This window comes from Balaenoptera physalus, assembly GCF_965194825.1.
Source record: "Balaenoptera physalus genome assembly, chromosome: 12".
NCBI classification, from domain to species: Eukaryota; Metazoa; Chordata; class Mammalia; order Artiodactyla; family Balaenopteridae; genus Balaenoptera; species Balaenoptera physalus.
This window is the reverse complement of record NC_138897.1, coordinates 79,488,496-79,512,777: the sequence shown is the minus strand read 5'-3', so window position 1 is coordinate 79,512,777 and position 24,282 is coordinate 79,488,496. Positions and strand designations below refer to the sequence as shown.

General features: G+C 45.6%; 1 protein-coding gene across 1 annotated transcript in view; it reads right to left on the bottom strand.

Annotated features, from left to right (window-relative positions):
- Positions 1–1,501: 1,501 nt before the first annotated feature.
- CRYBB2 (crystallin beta B2) overlaps positions 1,502–24,282 on the bottom strand; it is a 49,566-nt gene continuing 26,785 nt past the window's right edge. Inside the window, exon 8 of the mRNA XM_082417634.1 lies at positions 1,502–19,334. The gene's annotated coding sequence lies outside the window, so the exon portion shown is untranslated. The remainder of the gene's footprint in view (positions 19,335–24,282) is intronic.

Below are 24,282 nucleotides of genomic sequence, written 5' to 3'. Positions count from 1 at the left end.
CCGGGAAGATCCCACATGCCGCGGAGCGGCTAGGCCTGTGAGCCACAACTACTGAGCCTGCGCGTCTGGAGCCTGTGCTCCGCAACAAGAGAGGCCGCAACAGTGAGAGGCCTGTGCACCACGATGAAGAGTGGCCCCCGCTCGCTGCAACTGGAGAAAGCCCTTGCACAGAAACGAAGACCCAACACAGCCATAAATAAATAAATAAATAAATAAATTGATTAAAAAAAAAAGAGAGAGATCAAGTCAGAAAATGAAAAGGATACACCAAGGTTTGAGCTGTGAGCATGAGGGTAAATAATGATCTTTCACTGTTTCCCTTTGCCATGTTGGCCAGCCATTGTTCACAGATCTTAAGCCACTCTAAATCCTTAAGCATTCGGAGGCTATGGTCTACTTGGTTCTAAATGGGGGTGGGGAGTGGGGAGGAATTCATCTCTGACTTGCCACTGGAAGTCCAGAACACCTTGCCTGATGGGGTGGGTAAAATTAAACTTGGACATACAACTGGCCCAGAAGCAAAAATGTTCCCACCATGGGTATTCAGGAAAAGAATTAAAGGAGTGTAATAGTCAGAGGAGATAAGACTTATAGCCAAAGAACAGTGTAAAGTGGGGTAGAATCACAGACTATCAGAGCTGGGAGAAACCAGATGATGATGATGATGATGATGATGATGATGATGATGATGATGGTGATGAAGCAGCAGCAAACTAACACTTCTTGGTTTAATATGTTCCAGGCCTGGTCTAGTTCTATTACCAGCCTCATCTCTGAATCCTCCCAACAACCCTATGAGAGGTTAGCTCCATTTCTCAGTGGAGAAAACAGAGACCCCAAAAAGCAAAGCCACTCACCCAAGCTCAAAGCTAGGGTGGAGCTGGGATTGGCACCCATCTCTCTGAGCCCTGAGCCCACTTAGCCAGTGATTCTCTAAGTATGGACCCTAGACCATCAACATCACCCCAGGAGTGACTATTTAAAATGCAGATTCCTGGGCCCCACCTGGATTCACTGAATCAAAATCTTTAGGGGAGGATAGCCTCAGATCTGTATTTTGAACCAGATTTCTACATTTCTGCATTTTGAACCAGATGGTTTCTACATTTGCTGAGGCTTGAGAATCACCAAACAAGACTGAAGTTGCAATCCAGTTCTTAAACTGTGATCCATGAGCAGCTCTCCAAGGGTCTATGACCTGCCGATAATATTATAAACTGAAGTACTGGTCAACATGTGTTCACTCCCCTTCCTCTCCCCTTTGGGGCAGTGTATACTTTTCTGCCTCTATGAGTTAGACCATTTGATTCTGGCCAATGGAATGTGAGCAGATGGGGTGATAGAACCTTGAACCATGTTTGTGTAGTGTGGCTTGTCTCTCAGGCTTCTATACCGTCACCATGAAAAGAACATGTTTCACAGACATAGAGAACAGACTTGTGGTTGCCGGGGGTGGGGGGGCGGGAGGGAAGTACTGGGAGTTTGGGATTAGCAGATGCAAACTATTATATATAGATGGATAATCAACAATGTCCTATTGCATAGCACAGAGAACTATATTCAATATCCTGTAATAAACCTTAATGGAAAATAATATGAAAAACTATATATAACTGAATCACTTTGCTGTACACATAACTGAATCACTTTGCTGTACACCTGAAACTAACACAACATTATAAATCAACTATACTTCAATTAAGAAGAAAGAACTTGCTTCACAAAGCAGCTGCCCCTTCAGCCTGAGCTCCAGAATCAGACACATGGAGCAGAGCTGAACTTTCCCAAGGCCTAGAGCCAAGCACAGGCAACCCATACTCTGAAACCAAAACACCCAAGCCGGCCCGTATACATGCCAACCACATGAGCAAGAAAAATAAGTGCTTGTTGTCAGCCATTGAGTGTAGGGATGATTTGTTACATAGCAACACTGCAGCAATAGCTGACTAAAACACCTAAAATTATATACCCTAAATAGTGTGTCCATCTTTATACTGTGTGTCCACTTTTGAGAGAGGGTATATATACCTTTCAGCTAATTCTCAAGAGACCAGGGACCCCAAAAATAATAAGACACTCAGATGTACTCGAAAATCCACCCCATTCTCAATGGAACCTCAGGTTCTGGGACTTCAGCTGAATGAGTATCCCGTGTCCCTCCCTGTCTCTTAGAATGCAAATGTTTATTTAAGCCTTAAACTTTAAGGGGTCCAGATTGAGTATGCTATGGGAGTTCCAAGAAGGGGGCTTGGAACTCCCATAGCATACAGTGGAAAAATTTCTTTCCACTGGGGCTTATAAATTACCTATTTATCACCCCAGTGGAAAGAAATTTTTCTCCACCTCTGTGAAATAGATATAAACAACTCAGTTGATGTTTTGGCCAGATGTGAAAAATTAAAAATGGTATGCCTCAGGCTGGGTTGGTGTCTATGTAAATAAATACACAGAATCTATATTCAACACCTCAATCAGGAAAATGATATTCACGTGTCACAGAACATTAATTTTTTTTTCAAGACCATTAGGTAATATTTTTAGGAATTTGTGAATACACAATTTATGTTGTTTTTGGCCCAGAGGCGGTGAACTAACAGCTCCAAGGACCCTTGGTAGGCGGCAAGGCCCCCGAGGAGGATGTGAAATGACCCACTGAGACTTCATTTGTTTGACGTCACTGCTCATATTTTATCCTGAGTTGGAGGCCAAACAAGCCAATCTGGGAACAATCCATTTTCCCGTGCTGGCGGCATCCCCTTGGCTGTTATTGGCTGAGTATTTCAACACAGATGGATGGGTTCTGCCCCGTCAGGGAGACGCAACTGGACTTGAACGGAGTCCAGCTGGCAGGATTTCTGATTGCCAGGATGACCTGCTCCTTTCAAGGAGAGCAGAATTCAAATGGTGATTTGTGAATTGATAGGGAGGGGAGTGAGAAAGGGCAGATGTATTTGCATCCGTAACCCACGTAACCCAGGGCTACACAGGGATTGGAGAAGGGTCTTCTTGGGTAGTGTGGAAGGAATTGGAAGGGCTTCTCCTCCTCCTCAGTGCCCCCTCCCAGCAATGGCTGTACTGTCTGTCCTTTTGGGTTTTGGTGCATCTTTTCTTCGTCAGTACCATCAGATAGCCTAGGTTTGGATCCCAGATATACACCACTTATTTGCTGTGCAGAATAGGGCATTACTTAAGCTCTCTGTGCTTCTGGAACCTTGTTGCAGAGTGAGGACAATATGCCTTGACAGTTAAATGAGCTGGTGAGCTGGGCAGCACAGTGCAGTGGTTAAGAACGTGGGCTTTGAAGCTTCTGGATGGGTTTGAATCCCAGCTATACCACTCACTTGCTGTGCAGCCTAGGACAAGTTACTTAACGTCTCTATGCTTCAGTGTCCTCTTATGTGAAATAAACATGATAATAGTTCTTACCTTGGTGGCTGTCCCGATGAGTTAATACAATCAGCACCACTGGGCTTAAGCCTTGGATCTTAGGGATGTATAATAAGCTCCCCAGGTGATTCAGCAAGGGAATAGGAGAGCAGGGCATCCCTCTGAGGAAATTTTCTATGCATCCTTAGATAAATAACTTCCATTCTCTGAGCCTTAGCATCTGTAAAATAGAAGCATTGGGCTGAATGGTCTCTTAACTGCCCCTTTAAAATTTTGCGATTCTGTGGGCATGTACACTGACCCAGAAGATGATGCTTTATGCCTTTGCACATGCTGTTCCTTTTGCCTGGAGAGACCACCCTCACCTATCAATTCGGAGAATGTCTATTCACCCCTCCAAGCCCCAGCCCTCATGTCGTTTCCTCTGCAAACCCTTCTCTGACCCTTCCTAGCCCTGCGTGCTCCACTCTTCCTTAGGCATCTGGCTCTTGTTACACTCACCTCCCTGTGTTACTCATGTGATGCACTTGGACCAGGTCTGTTCATCCTCCCACAGGCTCGCCTTCACCAAGACAGTGAGACTTTCTTCAGGCGGGGTTCACTCACTCAACAGACCGAAGCTGAACCTCTCTAGAGGATGGAGCCAGGAGGTAAGCAGAGGGGATGGGTAGGATGGTCCAGGTACTAAGCGAAGTAAAGAGAGGTCTGGAGGTGAAGACAGTGAGGAGACCAGCTTCTCTAGTTTGGAGGAGAGCACTGCAAGCACTTTTTTTAATTCTGGCTTAGGATATAGCATAGAGTAAGTGTTCAATAAATGTTTGTAGGCTGATGGAAAGGATGTAGGATGATGGAATGGATGGGTGGATGGGATGGATAGATGGAAGGATGGGGGGATGGATGAATGAATGGGTGGATGAGATAGATGGATGGATGGATGGATGGATGGATGGATGGATGGATGGATGGATGGATGGATGATATATATTGCAGTGCCCAGAGTTAGTGCAGACTCCACGGACTAAAGTCACAGCCCCAACAATACTATCCTGACTTCAGATGGCAGCTGCAAAGTTAGGGGTTCCCAGGCCACTGCATTTCTGACCAACTGACTACAAGGGTGGGGGTCCCCCCTACCTCCCTCAAATGCAATAATTCACTAAAACAACTCACTAGAACTCAGGAAAGTGCTATACTTATGATTACAGTCTTATCATAAAGGATACAAATCTGGACCAGTCAAATGAAGACACATATACAATGTTATGGGCCAATTGTGCCCCCCACAAATTCATATATTGAAGCCCTAACCCCCAGAACCTCAGAATGTGACCGTGTTTGGAGACAGGACCTTTAGGGAGAGTTGGTTACGGTAAAATGAGGCCTGAGGGCACACTGATGGGTTCACCAACCAGGAAGCTCACCCCAGCCTCTGCGCCCCGAGTTTTCACTGGGGTTTTGTTATGTAGGCATGATTGATTGAATCATCAGTCTGATCTCACCTGGCTCAAAGCCTCAACCCTCTAATCATGTGGTTGGCCCTTCGAGCCTGGCCAGGCCCCCTGCTGAAACTATCTAGGGGCCAATCTTGAGTCCTCATTAGCATAAATTCAGGCTGCTCTTGGGGCCTCCCAGGATTAACAAAGACAGTTCTATCACTTGGGAAATTCCAGAGTTTAGAGGCTCTATCTCTCTCAGGAACTGTGGACGAGAACCAGCCAAATTCTTTATTATACAACACATATAAATATATGTGCATGATATATATATTATATATATATTTATATGTGCTATATTTAATTGTTCTAATTATATAGCATATATATATTGGAAAGATATGTTCCTTTTTTTTGTAGACATATACACACTACTGTATATAAAACAGATAACTAGTAAGGACCTAATGTATAGCACAGGGAACTCTACCCAATACTCTGTAATGACCTATATGGGAAAGGAATCTTAAAAAGAGTGAATATATATATATATATATATATATATATATATATATATATATATCTGATTCACTTTGCTGTACACCTGAAACTAACACAACATTGTAAATCAACTATACTCCAATAAAAATTTTTTTTAAAAAAGATATGTTCTTTTTGTGATTTTCAAGGTTTTAGTGAAAATGCATTGCCTTTATAGTCAGAATTTTATTTCTTTTCATTTTTAATGGTCAATCTAAGAGGCTCAGGTCAGCACAGCAGTTAAGAACTTGGATCAAATTCCCATCTCATTAGCTCTATGACTTCTCTGGGCTTCGGTTTCTTTTTTTGCCAGGTGGAATTTACATCCACGGTGCCTACCCCAGAGATCAGCTGTAGACAGAACCCAGCGCAGTACCTGGGTCTTGGTAATGAACTATTATTGGATCATTATTGTAATAACCATTGTTAACATTCTTATAACTCATCTCACCACCTAATGAGTCCCCTGGGAAATGACATTTATTGAGCATCTACGGCATGCAGGGCAGTGAGTGATCCAGAACCAGGAGACCTGCACTCCCCAATGCTGCCGGAAACCTACAACCGCCCTGGAGAAATACACTGAGCGTCCACAGAGTATAGGGTAGCACACGCCCAGGAATGTCATCTGTTGAGGTTTTGGTTGGTGCCTGAAAGGTGAGGAAACTGCAGGGCTGGCAAGGCTTAGGGAACCTGGGAGGGGCTGTGTCAGCGGAGGGTGGCACCTGGGCACAGAGCCAGGTGTGGTCTCGGAAAGCAGACCATCTCTTAAACCACCGTTTCTATCCCAACCTCAGGTGGTGAGCACTTTCCACTCCCTACCTCTTGCCAGTTCACATTTCCCTGTGCCTGGCATGTCCCTTACTTTAGGTGATGTCAGTCTCACAGGAAGTATACCATCAAGATTCTCACTTTACAGATGGAGAAACTGAGGTCAAGAAGGTGGTCACCTAGTTCGTAAGTTGGCTAAGCTCACCTAGTTAGTAAGTGGAGGAATTGGGATTCAAACCCAAGTTAAAAGCAGGTACAGCCGTGAGTACCATCAGGATGGAGCTGGGGCCATCTCCTTTCCTCCTCAGGGACAGAATATTTTCTCCCCCATGGTCTCTTGTGGACTGTTTAAGAACTGTGTCTTAGTATCAGATTGTTACAACCAAAGGAACTTTGAGAACAAAAAAATAAGAAACATCCACTTAAAAATGGAAATTTCATGCACATTGTAGTGCCCAGGAGAGATATTCATCACACATGTTTATGGGGGGAGGGGTACAGTTTGAGGGTTTTTTAAAAAAGATCATATGTTTTTGATTTAAGGATTAGATATACCTGGGTCTAAGTGACATCTCCAAGGCCATTTACTGAGCCACAATTGAGCGAAATTTCCCACTGGGAAGGAACAGAGGGAGGAAATTAACATTTATTTATGTCCAGTAAACACAAGTGCCATGAAGTGATTGACATACATCATTTCATTAAATCCTTATAACCACTCTACAATGAAGCTACTATTATTAATCCATTTTACAGGTGGGGAAACTGAGGTTCAGAAAGGTGAAATGACTTGCCCATCCTCCTGATTACTATGCTGCACTGCCTCCCTGTCAGTGTCACTGTTTGCACTCCAGGGAGAAAAACGCCCACTTCACATGGGCTGCAGAATCCCACACCTTGCTCCTTGCCTGGACAACTTTGCACAAGCTTTTTCTCAGCGTGCCTTTCCCATGTCTACAAGACCAGAATAATACTACTTATATGGCACAGTTGTCAAGAGTTTTCAGCAAGGTGCAGCCATTATGGAGAACAGTATAGAGGTTCCTTAAAAAACTAAAAATAGAGCTACCATATGATCCAGCAATCCCACTCCTGGGGCATATATATGGAGAAAACTCTAATTTGAAAAGATACATGCACCCCAATGTTCATAGCAGCACTATTCACAATAGCCAAGACATGGAAGCAACCTAAGTGCCCATGAGCGATGAATGGATAAAAAAGATGTGAGAGATACACACACACACACACACACACACACACACACACACACAATGGAATATTACTCAGCCATAAAAAAGAATGAAATAATGCCATGTGCAGAAACATGGACGGACCTAGAGATTATCATACCTAGTGAATTAAGTCAGAAAGAGAAAGACAAATATCATATGATATCCCTTATATGTGGAATTTAAAATATGATACAAATGGATTTATCTTCAAAACAGAAACAGACTCACGGACATAGAAAACAAACTTATGGTTACCAAAGGGAAAAGGGAGGGGAGGGATAGATTAGGGGTTTACTGTATGTAAAACTGATAAACAACAAGGTCCTACTGTACAGCACAGGGAACTATAATGTAATATAGTAATAACCTATAATGAAAAAGAATATGAAAAAGAATATCTTGTAATAACCTATAATGAAAAAGAATATGAAAAAGAATGTCTGTATCTATCTACTTGATTCACTTTGCTGTACACCAGAATCTAACACAACACTGTAAATCAACTATACTTCACCTGAAAAAAACAAAGCGTGTTCAGCAAGGTGATATCTGTGAAGTACGCAGCACAATCCCTGGCGCAGGTGGGCACAGCATATGTTATGGGCGTGGCTGTACCCAGACCCTGGACACATAAGATGCCAACAAACTTCAATTCTCACCACACCCACTCCTCTGCTACAAGGTGCAGAAGACATAAGCAGGAAAAGATGCAACCTTTCCTTTCAAAAAGCTCACAGCCCTGACCGTGAGAGAAGACAGACCATGGGAACAAAAAGCAATCAGAAGAAACCTTCTATAGTTGTATGAGTCAGGTGCTCCCAGTGGAGAAAGAAATACCAACTAAATCAGCTTTTCCAAATGCATTCCTTGGTCCATAAAATTCAAGAGTCCATTTTATTTTATTTTTTAATTAATTAATTAATTAATTTATCTTTGGCTGCATTGGGTCTTCGTTGCTGCGTGCGGGCTTTCTCTAGTTGCGGCGAGCAGGGGCTACTCTTAGTTGCGGTGCACGGGCTTCTCATTGTTGTGGCTTCTCATTGTCGTGGCTTCTCTTGTTGTGGCGCACGGGCTCTAGGCGCGCGGGCTTCAGTAGTTGTGGCATGCGGGCTTCAGTAGTTGTGGCTCGCGGGCTCTAGAGCGCAGGCTCAGTAGTTGTGTCGCACGGGCTTAGTTGCTCCGCGGCGTATGGGATCTTCCCGGACCAGGGCTCAAACCCGTGTCCCCTGCATTGGCAGGAGGATTCTTAACCACTGCGCCACCAGGGAAGCCCCAAGAGTCCATTTTAACTTTAAACTGTCAGTGTGGTGGTTAAGAGCTTGGGATAATACATCTTTAGGTCTGGTTCGATCGGGGATTATCAACGCTATTAAGCCAACATCTTTTGATAACAAATGATTTGTCATGCTGCCTTTACAATTCTGACATAAAATTCACAGATAATATAATCCACCTATCACATAGTTTAATAGAAATCCAATATCGTGCCCTGTCTGTAATATAAAGGAGAGAAAAAAGATATTTGTAATAAAAATACACATGTCAGCGTATAAATGTTCACACACAACTCCGGTGGACGACGTAATGAAGTAACCAAAAGCTTCTACTTTTAAGAGATGAGACAAAATTTAGCCCAATGTTGGCAACAGTTTTTCTTTATATTTAACATAATGGCTACATAGGTATGTTCATACATACATGCATATCCCACAGAAAGTTCTGAATTATCATTTCCCAATAGAATGCCTCTTAGTTTTTCATACTCAAACTTCATGGAACATATATATCTCTCAATGTATGCTTATGTTTATATAGGAAAAAAATTGTATGTATGTCTCTAAAGTTCAATGCAAAATTTTAAACAAAATGCTGTACAGAACACTTCCGATGCTACACTCTAAATACAATTGTTGGAACATTCAGATTGGTTTGAGAAGTACGTCCAATGGCAACAAAAAGTATGCAAGTTTATGTCACAACTGCTAAGAGAAGCCACAACATACAAAACCACTGTTCATTTTCTTTTCTAGCACCTTTGTTGAAATATAATTAACATACAATAGTCTGCATCCTTTTAAAGTATGCAATTCACTAATTTTTGACGGGTGTATACACCTGGGAAACCATTGCCACAATCAAATTAAAGACGCGCCACGAATCCCCAAATTTCCTTGTGCCTCTTTGCAGTCCATTCCTCCCCCCACCCTTCCCCAGGCAGTCACTGAACCAAAGTAATTGTTTACTGCAGTGATATTATGTGATGATGTAGTAGGTGTTTAACATCCTAAATGAGAGCTTGTCAGTCTTCTAACACAATTTTACTGTGTTTTAGTTACATTTTAGGAAATTGGTTGGGGATTTGGGGTTGACATGTAATGCATTCTAATTTTCCTATTTTAAAACAATGGAAACTAAGACTTCCGCTTCTGGGAAAATGAAAGAGACGTACTTTTTCCGATACCTCCCACCAAGTACAACTAGAAACCCTGGCTGTTATATGTAAAACAAACATAAGAAGACTCCGAAAGGTAGAGAGAAGAAGGAAGACTGGCTAGGGACCTCAGCACTTGGGTAAGGACATCAGGGAGTAGCCTTGAGATAGCTGAGACCTTTACTGGAGTGCTTGCACCTGGACAAATGTCTCCTGGAATAACAATACAAAGAAACTCTGACTAAAAATAACTCCACGCATGTGCAGTTGGGGTAATTAGGAACAATAAGATACAAAAAGGCCACAAACCAACTGCCTTTCTGAGGCGCAAAAGCAGGTACTACGCATGATCCCTGCACACGGCACGGCCAAGGGGGTGGGCAGACCACCTAAGCCACCCCTCCTGCTCCACCCACCGCTCGGCCCCCGCCCTCTCCCCATTTAAGGAACCAGCCTGCCCTCCTCGGGGAGCGAGCAAGGGCACCTGTTTCTTATTCCCTCTCCCTTGTGCTGCAGTAAGTATGGGCCCCAATAAAGCCTTGCCTGAATCTCTCATCTGGCCTCTTATCAATTTCCATTGATGGAAGAGTCCAAGGTTCTGGGTTGGTAACAGCCTGAAGTTTCTCCTGGCCTCGTAATATCCCAGAGTTGGAGCTGACAAATTTGGCAACCCCAAAACAGTATTAAGTACAGACCGAAAAAAAAACCCTAACAAAAGCCAGCTCTTTGTAGGCAAAGGACCAGGAAAGAGGCATAGGACAGAAGACTTCTAAGCAATAATCACTCTACTGTATACAAACACAGAAACAGCGCTAGCCTCAACCACACCCACACTAGCAAAGACCAGGGGGGAGTGTAGACTTCTACCTTCATGAAGCTTCACAAGGCACGCCAGCACTCCAGCTGCGATGGTATCGGAGAGATCCAAGTAAGAAGCCAGGACTTTCATCCCACCAACCAGCAGTGAGCCCCTCCCTGGATTTCCACTTCCGCTTGGCAGTATTGAAGAGTCCTGCCCACTCCCCATGGCAGTGACGTCAGCGGAAGCCTAATGAAGAGCCGGGAATTTCGTCATTGCCCAGTGATAATGTGGCCATCCCCCACCTCAGTGTTAGGGGAGACCATAACAGGAGCCAGAACTCCCCACCTAGTAGCTGTAAGAACCCTACTCTCCTTGGGGGTCAGTGGTGGGAAATCTGGACTTCCCCCATCTTTGGCAGCGACTAGGTGGCATCCCTACCATTTGTCCTGCCAGAACAGGGTCAGAAAAAGCCAACTAAAACCGAAGGTTTAAATAAGATTCAGTTGCATAACATAATACAAAAATGTCCAGGTTCCAATCAAAAATCACTTGTCATCACAAGAGCCAGAAAGATCTCAAACTGAATGAAAAAAAAAAATCCATAGATGTCAACACCAAGACAAGAGAGATGTTAGAATTATCTCACAATGATTTTAAAGAAACCATGATGAAAAGGCTTCAATGAGCAATTACGATCATGCTTGGAACAAGTGAAAAAATAGAAATCCTCGGCAAAGAAATAGGACATCTCGGCAAAGAAATAGAAAATATAAACAGAAAACAGATGGAAATTTTAGAAACTGAAAAGTAGAATAACTGAAGTAAAAACCTCAGTGGATTGGTTAACAGCAGAATGGAGGGATAGAGGAAAAAAATCAGCGAACTGAAATATAGCATGATAGAAATGATCTAAACAACAACAAAGAGAAAACAGACTGGAAGAAATAGAGATTCCGTGACCTATGGAATGATAACAAAATATCTAATATTTGTGTCATCAGAGTCCTGGAGGAGAGGAGAAAGAGGGCAAGTTTGAAAACATACTCAAAGAAATAATAGCCAAAACTTCCCACATTTGTCAAAACACATAGACATACAGATTCAAGAAGCTGAGCAAACCAAAGACACATCATAATTAAATTTCTGAAAACTAAGGACAAAGAAATATTTGAGAGCAACCAGAGCAAATGTTTGTGAGATTCATGTATATTGCATATGAAGCTGTTTTTTTCTTATCCTTATGTTTGTATAGTATTCCATGGTATGAAAACACCACAATTGTATGACCCAGTCTATTACTGAGGGACATATGATTTGTTTCTGGGGTTTTTTTTGCTATTAGAGAATAAAGCTGCTGTGAACATTCCTGAACAGGTCTTTGATGAACATATGTAGGCATTTTGTCAGGTATATACATTGAAATGGAATTGCTAGATCATAGGGTAGGTGTATGTGTTCAGCCTTAATAAAAAGTGCCAGACTGCTTTCCAAAGAGTTCCAGTTGGTCCATATCTTTGAGACAACCAACAACACTGGATGACTTTCCCAACTCCTCCTGGGGGATGGGGGGTTGTACCACCTGCACTGTGCATGCACTGGTCAAATGATGTCATGAGGTCCTGACTCCCTCCCTATTTTTGTTTCTCTTCCGAGCTCCCTCTGTATTGGCTTCACCTTCAGATAGGTCCCCTGTGTGATGACCAGACAGCTGGCAACAGCTGGTGGAAAATGAGGCATTTCCTTCCCCTTTCCCAGTCCCTCCAGCCTCAGGTGAGGAATTAGTTCTTGCTGGTGTTCATCATGTGTCCAACCATTAACCCATCAGTGATGGGGAGAGGTACCATACTCTGATTGGCCAGACCTTGGTCACGTGCTCCTCCTGGGATGGTGGTGGGGTCAACTCCTCCTGAAATTCTTATATGAGGAGTGAGGAAGGGGGTTTCCAAGAGAAAAATCGTGGTGCTATTATTAGACCACTTCAAAGGTCATGTGCTAAACTGTGTGATGTAGGCAGAGTTCTACAAGAGACTGAAAAATATGAAGGATTTCAGAATCAGGATCCAAACAGAAGTTAAGAGGCAAATCTTAGAAGATGACATTTATAAGGGATAAATATAAAGCTTTATTCTTAGGTCTTTAAAACTGCACAAGTACAAGATGGATTTTGCAAAAGCTCCTCTAACTTAAACATAAGGGGTTTTGTTCAGAACAAACTCAATGCAAGTCAAGAGTGCATTGTCACGGACGTGAAAGCTAAAGCTTTTTAAGGCCACGTTAACAGAAGTATAAGGTCTAAATGAGGGAGGTAATGATGCGTACTGAATTTTGTTCTGGTTCTCCTTAAATCATAATGGACAGTAAAAGAGAGTATGCAGGCAGATGAAGGGAGCTTAAAACCAGCCTTGTGAGATGTGGTTGAAGAAACACGCACAGTTTTGTTTAAAGGAGAGAAGTTGGGACCTGGAGCACAGGGAGACATGGTCATCATCTTCAGAGCTGGGAAGGGCAGACACTTGTGAGAAAAGATTACGTATGTTCTGCAGGCCCAAAGGATGTAAGCTTAGGGAATCCAGCTATAGATACGGAGATGAAAATCCTACCAGTTGTCTAAATAGATATTTCCTAGCTCTGGGTCAAGGTTGACTGATCACTTTTCAAGAAAGCCATAGCTTGGTCCTACACACCAGAGAGGTGCTTATACCAGTTCAGCTTTTCTCAGAGTGTATCCTGTAGAACTCTAGTGGAAAAGAAGTCAAATCTGCCCGGAAGACACTGGGCACTAAAGTCCTCCTCCTCACCCTCACAACATACAATGAGATTTTTAAAAGGTACCAGCAGAGCATTCAATCAAGGAGCCTGTGTAGCTTTCATTAAACCAGTGTTTTCCAAACACATTTGACCAAAATATCTTCCCTTTTTCTCCTAGTAACATCTACTAACATCCCTTAGGATGAATGCCCTGTGAAACTCAGTTTGAGAAACACTGGACAACTTAGGGTTTAGAGTTCTAGCTAATCCATAGACCCATCACTTGGTGGGATGGCAAGATCAGTAAGGGCTGTGCCCTCTGTTTCTTGTTCTCTCTCTCTCTCTCTCTCTCTCTCTCTCTCTCTCTCTCTCTCTCTCTCTCTCTCTCTATATATATATATATATATATATATATATCCCCTTCTCTTTTACCAGCAACAAAATTAAAAGCCCTAGCCCTACTGCCACATTCTAAACTTCTTCCCAAACAAGGTTCACAGTTTACTAATAACAACATAATGTGTCTTTGCTCATGCTGGAGAATGTGTTAGTTATTACTGTGTAACAAACTGTCCCCCCAAATCAAAGTCTCAGAACAAGCGTAGCTGATTGGCTAGATTGGCTGGTCTGGAATGGCTTCCACTGGGATGTTGCATCTCTGCTCCACATACGTCTCATCCTCTATCAGGCTAGCTTATTCACACGACAGCTGGGAGGGTTCCAGGAGAATGAGAGGAAGCCTGTAAGGTGTCTTGAGGTCTGGGGTCAGAATGTGTGCACCAGCACTTCTGCCACATTCTACTGGTCAAAGTAAGTCACGAGGACAGCCCAGATTCAAGGAATGGGAAATTAAACTCCACCTCTTGTTGGGGGACTTCTAAGTCTAATTACAAAGGATGTGGGTACAGGGAGGCCATACGTGGGACATTAATGTGATCATTCCACAGCCAACATTGAGGAAGAAATTCCATTAGATTCTTCCTTTGACTACCATCCCTGGCCCCCGAGTTAAAACCTTATCTACTCTTTTATCTTTCTAGTGTGGAAATATTTATTATGGAGGACCCACAACTGGGGAGAGCCTAAAGGTACCTCCTAGGTACCAGGTGTTGTGTTATGTTCAGAGATAAGGAAATAATAAGCGGGGATCCTCAAATCTAGCGGGGGAGTCACATGTAAAAACCACGTGATAAACACCATGAATGAGCAGTGCTCAAAACGGAGTGGTGGCACAAAGGAGAATGTGATGAACTCTGTTCAAGTCGATCAGAGAAGGGGCCACAGAAGAAGAAATGTGTGGGCTGGTATGAATGAGAATTTATCTGGGCAAGCATGGCAGGGAAAGGCATTCCGGAGAGAGGGAACAGCATCGACAAAGGCACAGAGACTTGAAATAGGATGCCTAGTTCAGAGGAATGGTGGGAGATGAATCCAGGGGCTAGGGATTGTGGAGGGACTTGGGTGCCCTACAGAGAAGGTCAACTTTATCCCTGAGGCCCTGGGAAGAGGCTGGGGGAGGGTATTAAGCAGGAAGGTGACCTGGGGAGACTGGTGTTCTAGAAGGACTTGGGAAGCTGGGTGGAGAAGAGGGCAGAGTAGGAGCCGGGTGAGGGAGAGAGGATGAGTTCTGTTTGGGACCTGTTGAGTTTAAGATGCTGACGGGGCAGTGGGTGGGGGTGGATCACTCCTCAGATCAAAATGCAGAAGAGACTCGGAGTGCTGAAGCCAGAAGGGGACCCATGGAAGAAGAACCCCATCCTCTCCAGGATTTTCCCACTTTCCTGTATCTCTCCATTCGCATTTCTCCCTCTTCCCACACAGACGCCCTGGCAGCCAAAGCCCCAGTCTTCCCCTACACGGGGAGGGGGGTAAATTAAAAAAATTCCACAGGGGAATAAAGTATTTGCTTTCTGACGGACAGTCTCTAAAAAGTGGCAGAGCCTCAGCTCCCAGCCAAATGTCCTTTCCCTCCCCTGGTACGCGTGCACGCGTGCGCACACACACGCACACACCCCATCTCCCACGGTCTGAGGCCAGCGTTTCGACATCTCTGCATCTCTGTACAGATCTGTGTTTTTCTCTCAGGGCCATCTGTCACTGACTCTGCTATAAATCTTGTTGTGTTTCTTTGCCATATGGCATAATTAATTACTTCAAGGCACAAAGGACCCCACTGCTCCTCGGGCTGGGGGCCAGCTGGCTCGCTGAGGAGCGATTTGCTGTGATGGGGCATGGTCTGGCTACTGTACCCTGTCACCCAGCTCCCACGGCGGGAGCTGAGTTGGCCGAAGCCCCCGTTCCCCGTGGCAGCATCTGACAGCAGCTTGGCGGTGGCCGTGCCCTAGCTGTGACACAGATGGCATTTATAGAGAATAAGGCCACACACCATCTATCGCCATAGAAGTCCGTGCGTGTCTATTAACTCAACCGGGACCCTCAACATCATTTATCTCTGTCATTTAATGGCTAAGTTGAGAACAGTCTGTCTATTCCACATGGGCAGGGGTTTGGGGGACTTCCAAATCTTTGGAAGACAGCTGGGGGAAAACTGACACAGCCATGGAAAGCTAGGACGTTGAAGGAGCCCCTCCCCCAGGGTTTAGCCTCCGCATCTGAAAACAAGGAGGATTGGATAAGCACTCCGTTCCCTTGCGGCTCTAGCATGCTAAGATTCCCCCATCAATCAACGAATACTCAATCAACAAACAGCCCTGTGTAAGCACTGGGGACACAGCTCTGATGGGGCAGACATGGCCCCGTTCTCTCAGAGCCTGCTCCTACAGAGAGAGAACCACACACACACATGCTCACACATGTGCAATACACATGTAAACAGACCACATAATCTCAGGTGGTGGCCAATGGGATGAGGGACTGAACTAAGGGGGCGGAGTTAGAAAACAATCAAGGGACACCACCTTTAGAGAGAGGAATCACGGAGGACCTCTTTGAGGAGGTGACTTTCTGTTAAACAGATATATTGAGATATAATTAACATACCACAACATTCACTCTTTCAAAGTGTACAATTCAGGGGGGTTAAACATATTTGCAAGGTTGTGCAACCATCAGCACAATCAAATTTTGGAATATTTCATCACCCCCAAAATAAATCTTATACTTATTAGCAGTCACTCCCCATTCTCTCTTTTCCCCTACCCACCAGCAACCACTAAGCTACTTTCTGTCTCTATGGATTTGCTTATTCTAGACATTTATTATGGGTGGAATCATACCATATGTGGTCTCCTGTGAATGATTTCTTCATAACGTTTTCAAGTCTTATCCACATTGTTGCATGTGTCAGTATGTCATCCCTTTTTCTTGTCAAATAATATTCCATTGTATGGATACAGTACATTTCATTTAACCCTTCATCAGTTGATGGGTAGTTGGGTTGTTTCCACTTTTTGGCCATTATGAATAGTGCTGCTGAGAACAAGTTTTTGTGTGAATGTGTTTTTATTTCTTAAAGAGGTGACGTTGAACCTGAGAGCTGAAGAGGAAGAAAGAGCCAGTCATGCCCAAAGCTGGGGGAAGATTATTCTTGGCTGAAGGAACAACACAGGCAAAGGTCCAGAGATGGGTGGACTCCAGGTTCCTTTGTACATATCGCAGGCTTTGGAGGAATTCAAAAAGAATCTTCTGTGAACTGCACAAATCTATTCTACATACCTGTGTCTGATCTCTTCCTGAGCTGTGTAATCTGTGGTTACTCAGTCTGAGGGTCATGGTTGGCTCAGAGGAAAATTCCTAGGATTGGGTAAATTGGGGTGATTCCTGAGGCTCCACAATTCGGGGGAGTGTAGGGATCGTGGGCGGAGGGAGTTAAATGGGTCAATTCAGGGTAGCAGCACAATGTGGAGGCAGAGGGATCTGAGTGACAGATCCTGGGCACTGGCACAAATGCACAAAACTACCCCCAACTCCCACAAAATGCAGCCTGGTTGCCTAGCAGCAAATCTCCTCTCTCAGCTTCTGTATCACCCTGGCCACTAGTGAGAGGTTTTCCGCTTAATGAGTTTTTGCACTGGTTCCCCCCCTCCCCAGCTTTATTGAGATATAAATAACACATAATGTTGTATAATTTTAAAGTGTACAACATATTGATTTGATACATTTATATATTGCAAAATGATGACTGCCATAGTGTTAGCAAACACCTGCATCAGGTCACATAATTACCGTTTCGTTTTTGTGGTGAGAACATTTAGGATCTACTCTCTTAGCAACTTTCAAGTATATGATACAGTCTTACTGACTATCATCACCTTGCATTTGTTTTTAACCTGGCTTCACCTGGATCAACCCATTACTAGTTGCAAGGGGCTGAGCTCACACTGGCTTAGATGTCCCATGCAAGGGTCCAGGGAGGGCAGTTCCTCAAGTGCTGCTACAGGGAGGGTCGTACAGCAGTGTGTTAAGACAGCAAGAGGAGGATAAATCTGCCCAACTGGCAGTGAAAGAAGATGGGGCTGAGGGCAGTTAGGGTCACAGAACCTAGATCTAGATCAGAAGGTCAAAAAGGGAAGAGCTGGCTCTTGAAAGTGGGTTCTTCAGTTCTCTGCAGAAACCTCTCAGTCCATCCTATTCATAGCTGATAAAGCTTCTTCACACAAGGCTCCTATGTCTTTCTGTTCTATCATTCTTAACATTTCATCTCATAGTCCATAATGGCTGCTGTAGCGCCGGACATCACATCTGCATCATAGGGAAGAAAAAGGAAATGGCAAAACTATTCTCACCTCCTAGTCAAATTTGTTTCTTTTAAAGAACTTTCCTGGAAGCTCCATCTAACAACTTTTACTTACACCTCATCACACAATTTGTCTGCAAGGAAGGCTAGGAAACATGCTTAAATAGCCAAGAATATGGCTGAACCCAGCACTAGAGTGGGACTATTAGTCAGGTAGAAGGGAGGGTGGATAATAGGCAACTAATAGCCTCCACAGCAGGGTCTTAGTCACCTCCTTGGAGAGGGGTCCCTTGCCCACCCTTTCCAAAATAGCACCTCTCGCTCTAAACTTTCACTCTGATACGTTTCTAAGAATGTATCACTCTCTGAAATTACTTATGTATTAGTCTCCTTATTTGCTGACCAACTTTCCCCGCTAGAATGAAAGCTCCACGACAGCAGAAACGATATCTGTCTTTTTCCTCACTGGCTCAAGTTGGAGGGCCATGCAGAACTGGGGGTGAGTATTGAAGAGCCCCACCCCAAAGTGGGGCTGTGAGCATTTCATGAGATGCTGAGTTCAAGGCACTGAGCCCATAGCCCGGCACAGAGGGGCTGGGACTGGCTAGTGTTTGCTACTCCATTTCCCTATTCCTGCCATTGGGATGACCATAAAACTGAGTTCTGGCCAATGGATTAGGGTCAGAAGTGACATAAGCTACTGGCCCCTAAACCTCTCATGCCACCTCCGTGCTTTCTCTTTCCCCATTGGCCAGCGATTCAGTGGCAGCACCTTAGAATCTGGCAGAGCTATAGTGTACAAGACATCCGAGTTTCTGAATGACTGCAAGGAAAGGGGCTCCCGCCCACAGCAGACTGGGATGCAAGTGAGAAACAAATCTTCATAGTCTGAGCCATCGAAGTTTGGGACTATTTGTTACAGCAGCATTTCATTAGCCTCCGTTGCCACAGAAACCATGCCAAATTGTACCTGAAAACAATATCTTGTGTCTCATGATTCTCTGAATTGCTTCTGCTTTTCCTCTGCCAGTTTTGCCTGGTCTCATTCACACGGCTGCATTCGGTCGGGGTGTTAAGCCAGGCTGGAGGGTCCGAGATGGCCCCATGCAATGTCTGGTAGTTGATGCTGTCTGTCTAATGGGTCACCTCTGAGTTCCTCCACGTGGCATCTCATCCACTGGTAGGTGAGTCCGCACAGCCTAGTGGTCTCAACGTTCCCAGAGGGCAAGAGAAACTGCAGCGCCCCGTAAGACCTAGCCTCCAAGGCACACAGCCTCACTAGCGCCACATCCTGTTGGCCAAAGCAAGTCACAGGTCCAAGAGGGTGGAGAGATAGACTGTATGTCCTGAGAAGAACAACAATAGCACATTGCAAAGGAGTGTGAACCCAGAGAGACGGGCCCCTTTGGGGGTTATTATTATATTGGTCTACCCCAAAGAGTTAACATAATATGAGGTAGATGTCTGGTATGTGGTCCCCTCCCCACTCCTGTCCTTGCCCCAGCCCCACGGAACTCTTATTTCTGCCGAGCTCTCAGACGCACTTGTGGTGGCAACAGGGCAGTCAGTGGGAACTGAATCTCAGCAGGACATAGCTGCATTGACAGTGTTCGAGAACGAAGGGAACTGCCCTCCCCGGCTTGGCTCGCGGCCCAGAGCTTAGAGGAAAGGTCACCCGCTCCCGCTGGCAAGAGGTCTGAGTCAAATAGCTGTTAAACCAAACAAACCCACCTCTACCTGCTGCCCACGCAGATGTGACCAATTCTTTCCTTGAGAGAGAAAAGACTTTTCTTTGTTTTTGACACTCTGACCTCTGCAGCATGGAAACTAAAAATAATACCCACAAGAAGAGTCTTGTATGCTTATTCTATTGTTCTTTACACTCCCAGCAACTTGTGCCATGGACACCAGGATGAGGCAGGGAGGAGAACCTGGGACATGAGCAGATGAGTCATAGGTCTACAGAAACTTACAAAGCTTACATTCATTCTAGAAATTCATCCATTGATACCATTCCATCCATCCATCCATCCATCCTTCCATCCATCCATCCATCCATCTATCCATCCATCCACCCACCTATCTATCCATTCATCCATCCATCCATTCAATATTTATTGAGTGCCTTCTATGTGCTCAGCACCATGCCAGAAATTCACTGGTGAACTCTGCCTTCACGGAGTTCACAGTCCAGAGCGGGATTTAGACAATAACAAAGTAAACAAAGCAATAAATAGTAGAATTGCTTTATTGGGTAGGCATGCCCAGGGGATGCAATTTGAATGCTTATACTGGGTCAGGCGCTGCTGTAAGCACAGGATGATTATTTTCTAATTTAATTCTCATTACTGCTTTCTGAGGTTGTTTCTATGAACATTCCTGTTTCACAGAATGGCAAGCGGAGACTCAGAGGGTAAGGTGTCTTGCCCACGGTCACACAGCTGGCAAGTGGCAGAGCTGGGACTGGAACCCAAGTGTGTCCCCTGGTCACGGCAGAGCATCAGGATGGGAAATCTCTGCACCCAGGGCCTTGTGCCCCCATTTGTCCTGGGCCTCGTAGCCATATCAAGGCCAAAGCACATGGGGTCTCCCCGCACAGTCACCCTCTTTGCACCTGCTCTTGGTCTGATGACTCATGTCTCTGGGATCAGGATAAACATTAACCCAGCTCGTCTCCGCCGGGCTCCAGTCCAGCCACATCTCCTGCTGAGCTCCGGCCCTCCATGGCCATCAGCACATGGCCTGCAGCCACGGAATCTCAGAAAAGGTCTTTGGGGATGTAAACAGAGCTGGCGCTCGCAACAGAGGAGGGGTAGCCGTTACCAGGGTTCCTCAGAGCATCTGACCGCCGTCCTGCTCCAAGTGTCCACACTGCCACAGGCTGGCTGTGCGACCCTGAGCAGGTCCTGCCTCTCTGTCTGGACCCCTGCTCCCAGCTGCTGAGGGGCTCGGCGCCTGTTGAACTCACCCATCCAGATGTTTTTGAAAACCTACCTTGTACCAGATCTCAAGATAGGCCCTGGGGAGTGACTAAGCATGAAGGTACAGTTAGAAGAGAAAAAGTACAAGGTGCCACGGGAATGTAAAACGGGCCGGCTTGACCTAGATTAAAGGCCGAGGAGGACGCCCTGGGGAAGTGACATTTCAGCTGAGACTTCAAGGATGAATAGAAGAAAACTTGGTAAAGAAATAGAAACAGCGAATTCCAGGCACAGGAACCAGCATCTGCAAAGTTCCCGATGTGGGAAAAAGTCACAGACCAGGGAAGACTCCAGAACGGCTGGATCCCAGGGTGAGGGGAGTACAGTGCAGGAAAAGCACAGGGAAGTCAGGAGGTCTTCGAGACAACATTGGGATTGGGGACCTTGAGGGGTGATGTGGGACCATTAAATTCTGGGGTGGGGGGGCACATATTCATGAAATAGGTGCTGTAGACCCTCAGAGGGTGGTCAGGTGGAACACTGGGGCTTTAGAAACAATCTTGACCTATTTCACAATATTGCCAAGAGCCTCTTCTGTAAGAGAGTATGGGTTAGTGGCTAGGAAGACAAGGACTAATAGCTTGAACTGGAGCCTGGAAATTCTCACTATGGGAGGGCAGGGCTCAGAACTTCGTATGAGCAACTGCATAATTTATTTAGCCCTTTACCATTGATCTGAGCATCCTCTGGACCATGGGACTCAGCCTGCAGTTAGAGTTCTGTCAATTGCAGGTAGCAGAAAACCTGACCTGAGAAAAGGGAATTTATTGGTGCCTGTGTTTGAATAGCCCGGAGGCAGACCTTCAGGTGTGGCTTGATCTAGGGGCTCGAATGATGTCACCAGGATCCAGTTTCTCTCTCTCCGCTTAGCTCTACTTCCTTGGGGTTGGCTCCATGTGTAGATCCTTCACCAAGAACAGTGTTGGCTGTTCTGCATTCTATTCTTCATCCCCTCCAAGAGCATCAGAAAAGATGGCCCAGGCTCTTCTCAGGACCTCAAGTCGTGTAACAAATTCTGATTGGGCGCATACCTAGACCAATCAGTGGCCAGGGAGACAGGACATGCTAATTGGCTTAGCTTAGGTCGCATGCTCCATCCAGGGGATGGAGTCATTGAAAGTCCAGAGAATGAATGAGTATGAGTAAGGGGTGGGGCCCCTGGGGCACATAAATTGGGGGGGATAATAAGAGGGATGAGAAGAACTACCACGTACATACATGGAGGGGCCTGAAATCCCCTGAAGGTGAGAAGCTTCTGGTCCTTCCTGGGGAGCGGAAAAGTGTTGTTTCAAGGTTGCTGAGATTTGAGACAAGGGGTGATTTCACTGCCAAAGGTCCAGGCTAGAGGTCAGTCAGGAAGACAAGGGAAAGAGTCAGGGAGAGGCACAGTCACCAGAAATCAGAGAACTGGAGGAAGTGGGGAAGCTCCTCGCGTGCACTGAGCTCTGAGTGCACAGATATGATACGGAAAACGCCACGTGTCACAGAAGAAGCTACCTCACTGAGCCAGGTTGCAGGGAGAGGGACACACGCTCCATCCATCTTCCCCCCTCCGCTTAGCTGAGTGGGGAGTTTCTCTCCATCACCTGTACAGAGACCTCCTATGGGTTTCAAGCATCTTAGGGTCTGGGTCTCCCTCTGGGGGGCTGTGGGCTGATGGAGCAAAGTTCCATGAGCGTGAACACCATCAGGGCAGGTTCTACAACATGGTCCCTGGGGACCCGAGGGCTGCCTTCCTAGCCATCCAGCCCTGGACTCATGAACCTGTCACTTCCTGGGCAGCAGCCGCATTCCCAGACCTCTTTGCATCCTGGGCACCTGCCTTTTTCAGTCCCCTCCTTCCCAGACCTCTGCGCTCTCAGGGCAACCGTACGTCCTAGCTTGCTTGCAGTCTTGGTTTATGTCTGCAGCCCTGTGTAATTACTGTGGTGCTACCTTTCATTCTCAAAGCGTCTTGGTTTGGATGATAAATGACAGTCACTCTGTACTTCACTCCAAAATCCCTGTCCACGTCCTCTCTCACAATAGCCCTGCTGGTCCTGAGAGCTGTTAAAATCTGAATCCAAATTATGAGCAACTAAAAAAGTCCATTCCCTCCACAAGAGTGCTAAGGAGTCTTAGCTTTGGACAACGATAGTCACCAGCCTCCCTGGGTTTGTTTATACCCAGGCTTGGGAAGGGGTCCTTCCTGTAAGGACAGGGCAGGTAGCACGATTCCTTTTAAAGGCGCAAAGAAAAGAGATTCCACATCAAAACGGTTCCAGTCCGAAGGGTTTTCCTGCCTCCACACCCTCCACATTCCTGTCCCCATTTGTCTCCACAATAAACCCCCTGTTTTAAGGTAACTTGCGTGGGTCTCTTTTTCCTGCAACAAAAAGAGGTATGCCTAAAATAGGCCAGGGCCTGGGCCTGTGGCCAAATTTGGATGAAAAACTGGGTCAGGCAGGGGAGGGAGCAGCACGCTGGCATTCTGGAGGATGGGCGCTCCTGCAGGTGGGGCACTTCTCTGTGCCAGGCCCGGAGATGCACAACCGTGATCTTATTTAAGCCTCTTACTGCCCGAGGAGGTAGGTACTATTATCTACAGTTTACAGAGGAAGAAACTGAGGCTCAGAGAGTTGGTATTTGGGGCTCACATCTCAGTCTTCTGACTCCAATGTCTGCACTTGGGGGGCAGGGCAGACTTCCAAACTACGAGAGGGTGGCCCAAGCTGGAGCTCTTTACGAGAAGCATGTCTGCAGTTTCCTTCACCATTTTTAAAGTGAATTTAAGGAGGGAGAAATAGATCATTGTTTCAACTGAAACAGGTTTAAGGGAAAGGGGGAATTTTTAGCTTGCTTCAGGCATGGTTAGATCCAGGGGCTCAGGTGATATCCTCCCATGTATCTGGCACTCAATTCTCTCTCCATATCTCTTCTCCCCTCTGTGTGTTGACCTCTTTTCAAACCAAGAAGAATGGCCACAGGCAGCCCCAAGCCTCTTCCCTATGGATTGCAATCCAAAGGGAAAAGGCGCTCGCATTCTCTTCCTCTGTCTCTCTCCACCCGCCGTCCCCCGCCCCGCTCCTGTCTCTTTCTATCTCTGCCTCTCTCTCATCATGGATATAAGAACCCAAAGAAGGATTTGGATTGGCTCTGCTTCAATCACATGTCCACCTCAGGACCAACTGCTGGGTCCAAGAGGACGTGGCCATGGTGTTAGGATTGGCTCAGCCCCAGGATATGCTCTCCCCGGTGGTGCAGAGGGTGCAAGACTGT